A 7,862-nucleotide genomic window follows, 5' to 3' on the forward strand; every position below is an offset into this window, starting at 1 on the left:
TAAATGAGTTGCACTAATTCAGCCTTTAGGTCGCAAAGGTGTTTCTTGATTAAAGTGCCAATATTAAAACCAAACTATCGTTAATTTTATACCTTAGTCCCATTTACTATGTTATATTTGTATAGTTATTGTTGCTCTCAGTATGTTACCTGCTTCCACATTCAGATTTGTTTGCAGTGAAATCTTTACAGTCCTCAGCTCTGGGAAAGATATTGTGCTGGCTGTATGATTTATAGAGCTATTTTTGCCGAGAGACACTCCAGTGCAAGATGACGTGTATGTCTTTTCATCTATAACAAGGCTTAAATTAGTAATTGCGTCAAATCCACAGAAAAATCACAGGTTTACAGATCTGTGTGGCAGAAGTAAAGAGCTAGGTCTTCTGTGGTAGTCTGTGGCTGGAGGCCAGACATCTTACTCCAGTTTCACTAAAACAGATTATCAGGGCATTATCACTTTAATGGTTGTGGAAGCAATCTGTGCATGAGTTACCTGTCACTCTTCCTACATTACAACAGTAAATATACTTTACAAGAACTCCATTGGTTCTGATATGTTTCAGGATAACCGAAGTCATGAAAGCCACTGCAGAAATGCAAATTACATTCTTTCTATGCTGATAAGGAGAATGATTCAGCATTTTCAACCCTGGCCCTTCTATCGAGTTGTGTTTTCTTCAAAGTTATACTTCCAATAGTTACCTACACTTGTTTCTGTCTCGATAACTCTGGTTTCTTTTCACAATGCCCCCAAACATGGATTTTACATCAATCAGGAGTGTTTTCTCCGGTAAATGATGCAATGTACAAGAAGTTGAACCTTCAAAGTGGAATATAGAGTTTTGTATGGTCTAAGGCATGAGGATATAAATCATCGCTGAATTCACTAGATCAATCAATATCTGAGAGGCAGTCCTAGTAAAACTGACGGTTTCCACATGCTGTGCAGGTTAGTGCACAAATGGATAAGAATGGACATTTGGACTGTAAAATACTCTTTGTAGAAATGATGTTTAGATGGTTGCTTGAAATTACTTGGTCCATTATGACAAAGATCTCATTGCCCAGTTTATCTTAAAGGGGTTTGTGTTTCCATCTAAATTGTGAACAGAGATATCTTACATTTCCATGTTGAGGGCTCATGTTATTACATCTTACACTGATACCTTTTGAATTAAGATTGCAATAGCATTTTATGTGATAGCTTTTTGTTTTTTGCTTTCTCTGAACATTTTTTGGAACTTTACAGCTAGGGGAATGTCAATTGGCCTGATGTGACTGTGCTGCATCTTCACTACAATAATCAAAAATAACCCCCACTGGACTGTCCTCTCTGCATATTCTTCAAACTCATCACAGTCAAGGTTGGATGTCACATGACACCAAGTTATAGTCCAACAGGTTTATTTAAAATCACAAGCTTTCAGAGTGCTGACCTTTGTCAGGTGAAGACTTCATCTGACAAAGAGGCTCCGCTCTGAAAGCTTGTGATTTCAAATAAACCTGTTGGACTACAAGCTTGTGTTGTGAGACTTCTGAACTTGTCCATCTCAGTTCATAACCAGCACCTCATTGTCACAGTCACTTATGTGAGTTATGTCACTCTGTTATGGATAGCATCACTTACTTGTCACAATGCAAAAACTACAATATGGACAGTGTCATTCTCAATCATGAATGATGAGAATAACATCTTTCCAGATCTTCATAGTGGTCATGGTGGCCAAGTGGTAAGGCATTGGTCTCATAAACCAAAGAGCGTGGGTTTGATCCCCACCTGTGCCTAGTTGCATATTTGTTGGGGCAGCACGGTGGCTCAGTGGTTAGCACCACTGCCTCACAGCACCAGGACCCAGGTTCAATTCCCCCCTTGGGCAACTGTCTGTGTGGAGTTTGCACATTCTCCCCATATCTGCTTGGGTTTCCCCCGGGTGCTCCGGTTTCCTCCCACAGTCCAAAGATGTGCAGGTTAGGTGAATTGGCCATGCTAAACTGCCCGTAGTGTTCGGTGCAGGGGTAAATGTAGGGGAATGGGTCTAGGTGGGTTACTCTTTGGAGGGTCGGTTTGGATTTGTTGGGCCGAAGGGCCTGTTTCCACACTGTAGGGAATCTAATATAAAGCACAACATGTAACAGCTTCACAGTGATACCAGTGTCCTCTTAATAGTCCATATTGACAGCAATAGGCTCTCAAAATCATTGCAGTAATAGTAGTTGTTATTTCAATCTTCATAATATGAGCAATTCAAGCTTTGCCAAGGAAAGTCCTTTTGCTTCCATCTTCCCATTGTTTTCTCTCACAATGGACTGTACCTTAAGATCTACATGGGTTCTGAAGAAGCTGCACTGGACCAAAAACATTCACTCTGTTTCTCTCTCCACAGATGCTGCCAAACATGCTGAGTTTTGCCAGCAATTTCTATTTTTGTTTCTGAATTCCAGCATCTGCAGTCCTTAGTTTCTTTTAACATTAAGATCTATAGTCGTAAGGATTCAGTGAGATGTTAATTCTGTTTCCATTCATTAACATGAAAGATCAGTTCCATGATTCAAAATGATTGATACAATAAAAAGGTAAATAATGTATTGAACTACACATCGCAACACTGGCTTTTGAAAACAACACATGACAGTATTAATAAAAAAATCAAAATACTGCAGATTCCAAAAAGCTGAAACAAATAAATAAAGTGCTAGAAAAACTCAGCAGGTCTGGTAGCATCTGCGAAGAGAGAAATAGTGAATTTCTCGAAACCAGTGGCTTCCAGTATATATCTCTGGAATTGAAACATTAACTCTATCTCTCCGTCTACTTATACTCCGAACTTTAATCTCTTTTCATAAAATTCACGCTATAGCTGTTGACTCCCTTCGATTATCTGTTCCTTCCTCTTCCAAATTTTCTGAGTTATGCTTGAATCTGTCTTCCACAGATGCAAGGAGCCATTGGTATGGCATGGACTCAACTTGTGATGAATATTCGTATGCTATTCAACCATAGGAGGCCTCAGAAAGTCAAGGCTCTGTTTTACAGATTATGTCCACAGAAATGAACTTTTCAACTGGAGTCACTGGGTAGCAGTGGGACAGATAAAGCTTTGTCCAATTCTTCTTGATCTATTTTCCAAAGTGATGTCATTTTACTACTTGAGGATCATGTGACCTCAGACTCCAGTGAAAAGAGAACTACAATAACTCAGCACAATAAGATTAAGGATATAATTAAAGCTCAGGCAATTAAGATCAGTATGGATGAATAATCAGAATGTATCAGAGAAGTTTAAAAATGTTTAAGTTTTAAATTACTTTGTAAAAATGTTATTACTTTGGGTACGGATGGCTTTTGAGGAGAAAGTGAGGTCTGCAGATGCTGGAGATCAGAGCTGAAAATGTGTTGCTGGAAAAGCGCAGCAGGTCAGGCAGCATCATCCTGTTCCTACGGATGGGTTTTGTCAATGTCTCCATATTTCTTGGTGAAACTTCCACCCACCTATTGTAAACACACATTGTAATTAGCCTCTCTTTCCCACCACATGCACACCTCTCAGAATCATAGAGTCATAGAGAAGTACAGCACAGACACAGACCCTTCGATCCAACTCATCCATGCCGACCAGATATCCTAATCTAATCTAATCCCATTTGCCAGCACTTGGTCCATATGCCTCTAAACCCTTCCTGTTCATATGCCCATCCAGAAGCATTTAAATGATGAATTGTACCAATCTCCACCACTTCCTCTGGCAGCTCATTCCATTCACACAGCACCCTCTGCTCCTTAGGTCCCTTTTATATCTTTTCCTCTCACCCTAAACCTATGCCCTCCAGTCCTGGACTCCCCCACACCTGGGAAAAGACTTTGTCTATTTATCCTACCCATGTCTCTCATGATTTTGTAAACCTGTATTAGATCACCCCTCAGCTTCCACTGCTCCAGGGAAAACAGCCCCATCCTATTCAGCCTCTCCGTATAGCTCAAATCCTCAAACACTGGCAACATCCTACTGAATCTTTTATGAACACTTTCAAGTTTTACAACATCCTTCCAATAGGTGGGAGACCAGAATTGCACACAGTATTCCAAAAGTGGCCTAACCAATGTCCTGAACACCGCAACATGACCTCTCAACTCCTATACTCAATCCTTGGACCAATAAAGGAAAGCATACCAAATGCCTTCTTCACTATCCTATCTACCTGTGACTCCACTTTCAAGGAACTATGAACCTGCACTCTAAGATCTCTTCTCAAATACTTCTTACACAACCTCCCTCTCAGCATCTCTTCTTCCAAGTGCCTCACTCCAACCACTCATTGAACAGCTCCTCATGGAAAGCTTCCTTTGTTTTGTTACTCACGGTCAGTATGCTATTATACTTTAAGAGATGTGCTCATGATATCATCACTATTCCATAGTATGTGACCGAAGGGCATAAGGGGCTCATTCTCATCTTACCCCAGGATGACTTGAATCATGCTGCTCTGTTGCAATCATACTGTTAATCAGAGCCAGCTCACTTGTGTCCCAATGAATGTAATGTCTGTATCTAATAGTGAACTGAAATAAATGTCTGTTGGATTTTTCAATACCACGATATCCCCACCAAACTTCTCACCTTACAGAAAATAGCATGAACATTGTCGCATCTGGTAAAATATCCTACTGTATGCAAAATTACATCACTCTTTGTGTATCCTATCAATAGTCTCTCTTTGTAGCCTCTGTCCCCACTCACATACTCAGAGTGATCTAATTCATTTCATTATCCTGTTTCTTCTTTTCTAGGATTTATCTAATTTGTTATGGAATGTTCCTGCTCTTCCATTGCTCTCTGCTCTTTTGCTTTCTGTGCCATTGAGGAGTTGATGACCTCGTGGTAATATCACTGGTTTATTAACTCAGATACCCAGGGAATGCTTTGGGAACCAGGGCTTGAATCCTGCCGTGGCTGGATGTGGAATTTGAATTCAATTAAAGAAATCTGGAATTAAAAGTTTAATGATGACCATGAAACCGGTGTCGATTGTCAGTGAAAAAACATGTCTAGTTCACTAATGCCCTTGAGGGAAAGAAACTGCCATCCTTACCTGGTCTGGTCTACATGTGACTCCAGACCCACAGCAATGTGGTTGACTCTTAACTGTCCTCTGGGCAATTAGGAATGGGAAATAAATGCTGGCCTAGCTAATGATATCTGTGCCTTGTGAATGATTTAAAGAAAGTCACTTTGAACATACCTCTTTCTTGTCCCCCTGCCCCACTCTTACCATTTATCTGAAAGCAATATTGTCCTCCAGAGTCTTAGAATTAGCTTTATTGTCACGTGTATTCAAATGAGGTCAGTGAAAAGTTTACAAGTTGCCACTTAGAACACACACTTCAGGGAAAAGCATTAGAAAAATAAACAAATGAAAAGTTCACTATTACGGATAATAGAAATAAATTAGAAAAATAAAGGAATCAAGTAAATAAAATCAATGTCATCCATGAACCTCCTGTCAGTGAAGACAATTTCTCCTTGCCCATTTACTGAAATCCCTCATAATTTTCAACACATAATACACAATAAAAGCAACCATAAGTTTAAAAAAATCAGTATCGCTCATTTCAAATTGAATATATTTGTTTAATTTAGGATTGTGCAAAATTTCTTCCAATACTGTACATTAGGACTAATAATGCTCACAGAGAGCAAAACACTTCATGTTTCAAGTCAATCATATTTCTGAATGGATGAAAGATGATAGATCTGAAACATTAAGCCTTGTTTCTCTCACAGATGAAGTCAGACCAGCTAATTACTTTTAGCTTTTCATGTTTTTGTTTCAGGTCTTTACAAATGATGGAGTAATTTTTGAAATGTAGACACTATTGCCATGTAGGAAACAGCACCAACTTACATATTGAAAGCTCCCACATACAACACCATTAAAATGACCAAATCATCTGTTTTTAATATGTTGGTTGAAGGATAAATGTTGGTCAGGAAATTTTGATAAACTATCCTTCTCTTCACAAAAAAAATCTAATAGTCCTTTTTCAATGTCTTAAAAGGCAGCCAGGAGAAGATTCAGGGAGATTACCCTCAACAGTTTAACTTGTCAGTCTTGAGATAGCTTTGCAAGACAGAAAGTTAAACAATGGGATTGATCAGAGGGTGGTAAAAACAATGATTGCAGACGCTGGAAGCCAGATTCTGGATTAGTGGTGCTGGAAGAGCACAGCAGTTCAGGCAGCATCCGAGGAGCAGTAAAATCAACGTTTCGGGCAAAAGCCCTTTATCAGGAATACAAGCAGAGAGCCTGAAGGGTGGAGAGATAAGTGAGAGGAGGGTGGGGTGGGGAGAAAGTAGCAAAGAGTACAATAGGTGATTGGGGAGGGGATGAAGGTGATAGGTCGGGGGTGGGGGGAGGGTGGAGTGGATAGGTGGAAAAGAAGATAGGCAGGTAGGACAAGTCATGGGGACAGTGCTGTGCTGGAAGTTTGGAACTGGGGTGAGGTGGGGGAAGGGGAAATGAGGAAACTGTTGAAGTCCACATTGATGCCCTGGGGTTGAAGTGTTCCGAGGCGGAAGATGAGGCATTCTTCCTCCAGGCGAATGGTGGTGAGGGAGCGGCGGTGAAGGAGGCCCAAGACCTCCATGTCCTCGGCAGAGTGGGAGAGGGAGTTGAAATGTTGGGCCACAGGGCGGTGTGGTTGATTGGTGCGGGTGAAGGGCAAAGGCAGCAGATACATGGGAACACCACCACCAGCGATTTTCCCTCCAGGCCACTCATTCCCCAGAATGGGAAAACATGTCATCATCCCCTAAGTGCCAAACCTGGAACTTCCTCCACAACAGCTTTGGGGGTGGCTCTACACCCCAATGTAATGGTTCAAGAAGGCCATTCACCACCAGCGTCCTGATAGAAATGGGCTGTAAACGCTGTACTGGCCATTGGCAGTCAAGTCTCATGAATGAATAGAAAAAAAAACACAATCTTGCAATTAAGTCAATTGTGTTTAAGGTGATCAAATTGCCAAACAGTTAGCTCCCTTAATCAATGAGGGGGGGCGACAATGGGGTGAAAGTTCCTGGTGTCTGGGGTACACCTCTCTAACCCTTGCTGCAAGTACTTTTAGTCAACCCTGTCAGGGGTGTTATTAGACGCCTCTGTAGCGAGCTGGGGGGTGGAAAGGATTTGAACACAAGGTCTACCGGCTCAGCCGTCGGGAAACCAACCTGTATTATAGGAGCTCTCCCTCCAATTCTATTCACACTTTCTCCTGAACAGTACACCAGGTAACCTGCGGTATAATTGCAATCCGTGTGGGATCACACAATATGACATTGTGTCAGGGGCTCCAATAGGAATCCACAAAACCTGCCGCACACGGCATCAGAGCGGCAGCATAAGAATTTGAGGAACATTTAGTTTATGTGTAAACAAACGCAGTGAAATCCCAATACAAACAAATCGGCATGACTTGGCAAACCAGCCTGATCTTTGAGCTGGACGCAGAATTGGAGTTTCCTCTCAGAAACGATTCGCCCGTTCCTGCATTTCTTGCTGACCCGGCTCGGCCGCAGAATTGCAACACCAGGGGTTTGTTCAAGTGGCGCAAATTGGAAGCGATTCGGATCCATTAAGAATCCCGAATGAATTTGGGGAGAAAGATCCACAAGAGAAACGTTTTTTTTAATTAAAAAAAACCCCTGGAATTAAAAAAAAAGAAACGTAAATTGCATCAGAGCTTTGCGATAAATGAAATGATGATTCGGTAGAAACACACAGACCAGGGGCGAACCGCGGGAGTTGTAATTAAAATTCCTCAATGGTCTGACTTCACGGTTTGACGTGGGGAAAGACGTGTTTGATTTG

The 7,862-nt window shown here is 41.3% G+C and overlaps 1 non-coding gene across 1 annotated transcript; it reads left to right on the top strand.

The window, feature by feature from the left end:
• The first annotated feature begins 1,711 nt into the window (after nt 1-1,711).
• trnam-cau (transfer RNA methionine (anticodon CAU)) lies at nt 1,712-1,784 on the top strand. Its single transcript has one exon. It is a non-coding gene; the product is annotated as a tRNA-Met (tRNA).
• The last annotated feature ends 6,078 nt before the right edge of the window (nt 1,785-7,862 follow it).

The sequence above is a fragment of the Chiloscyllium plagiosum genome, unplaced genomic scaffold, assembly GCF_037043375.1.
Source record: "Chiloscyllium plagiosum isolate Xiang-an unplaced genomic scaffold, Cpla_swu_hap1 HiC_scaffold_17, whole genome shotgun sequence".
NCBI lineage: Eukaryota > Metazoa > Chordata > Chondrichthyes > Orectolobiformes > Hemiscylliidae > Chiloscyllium > Chiloscyllium plagiosum.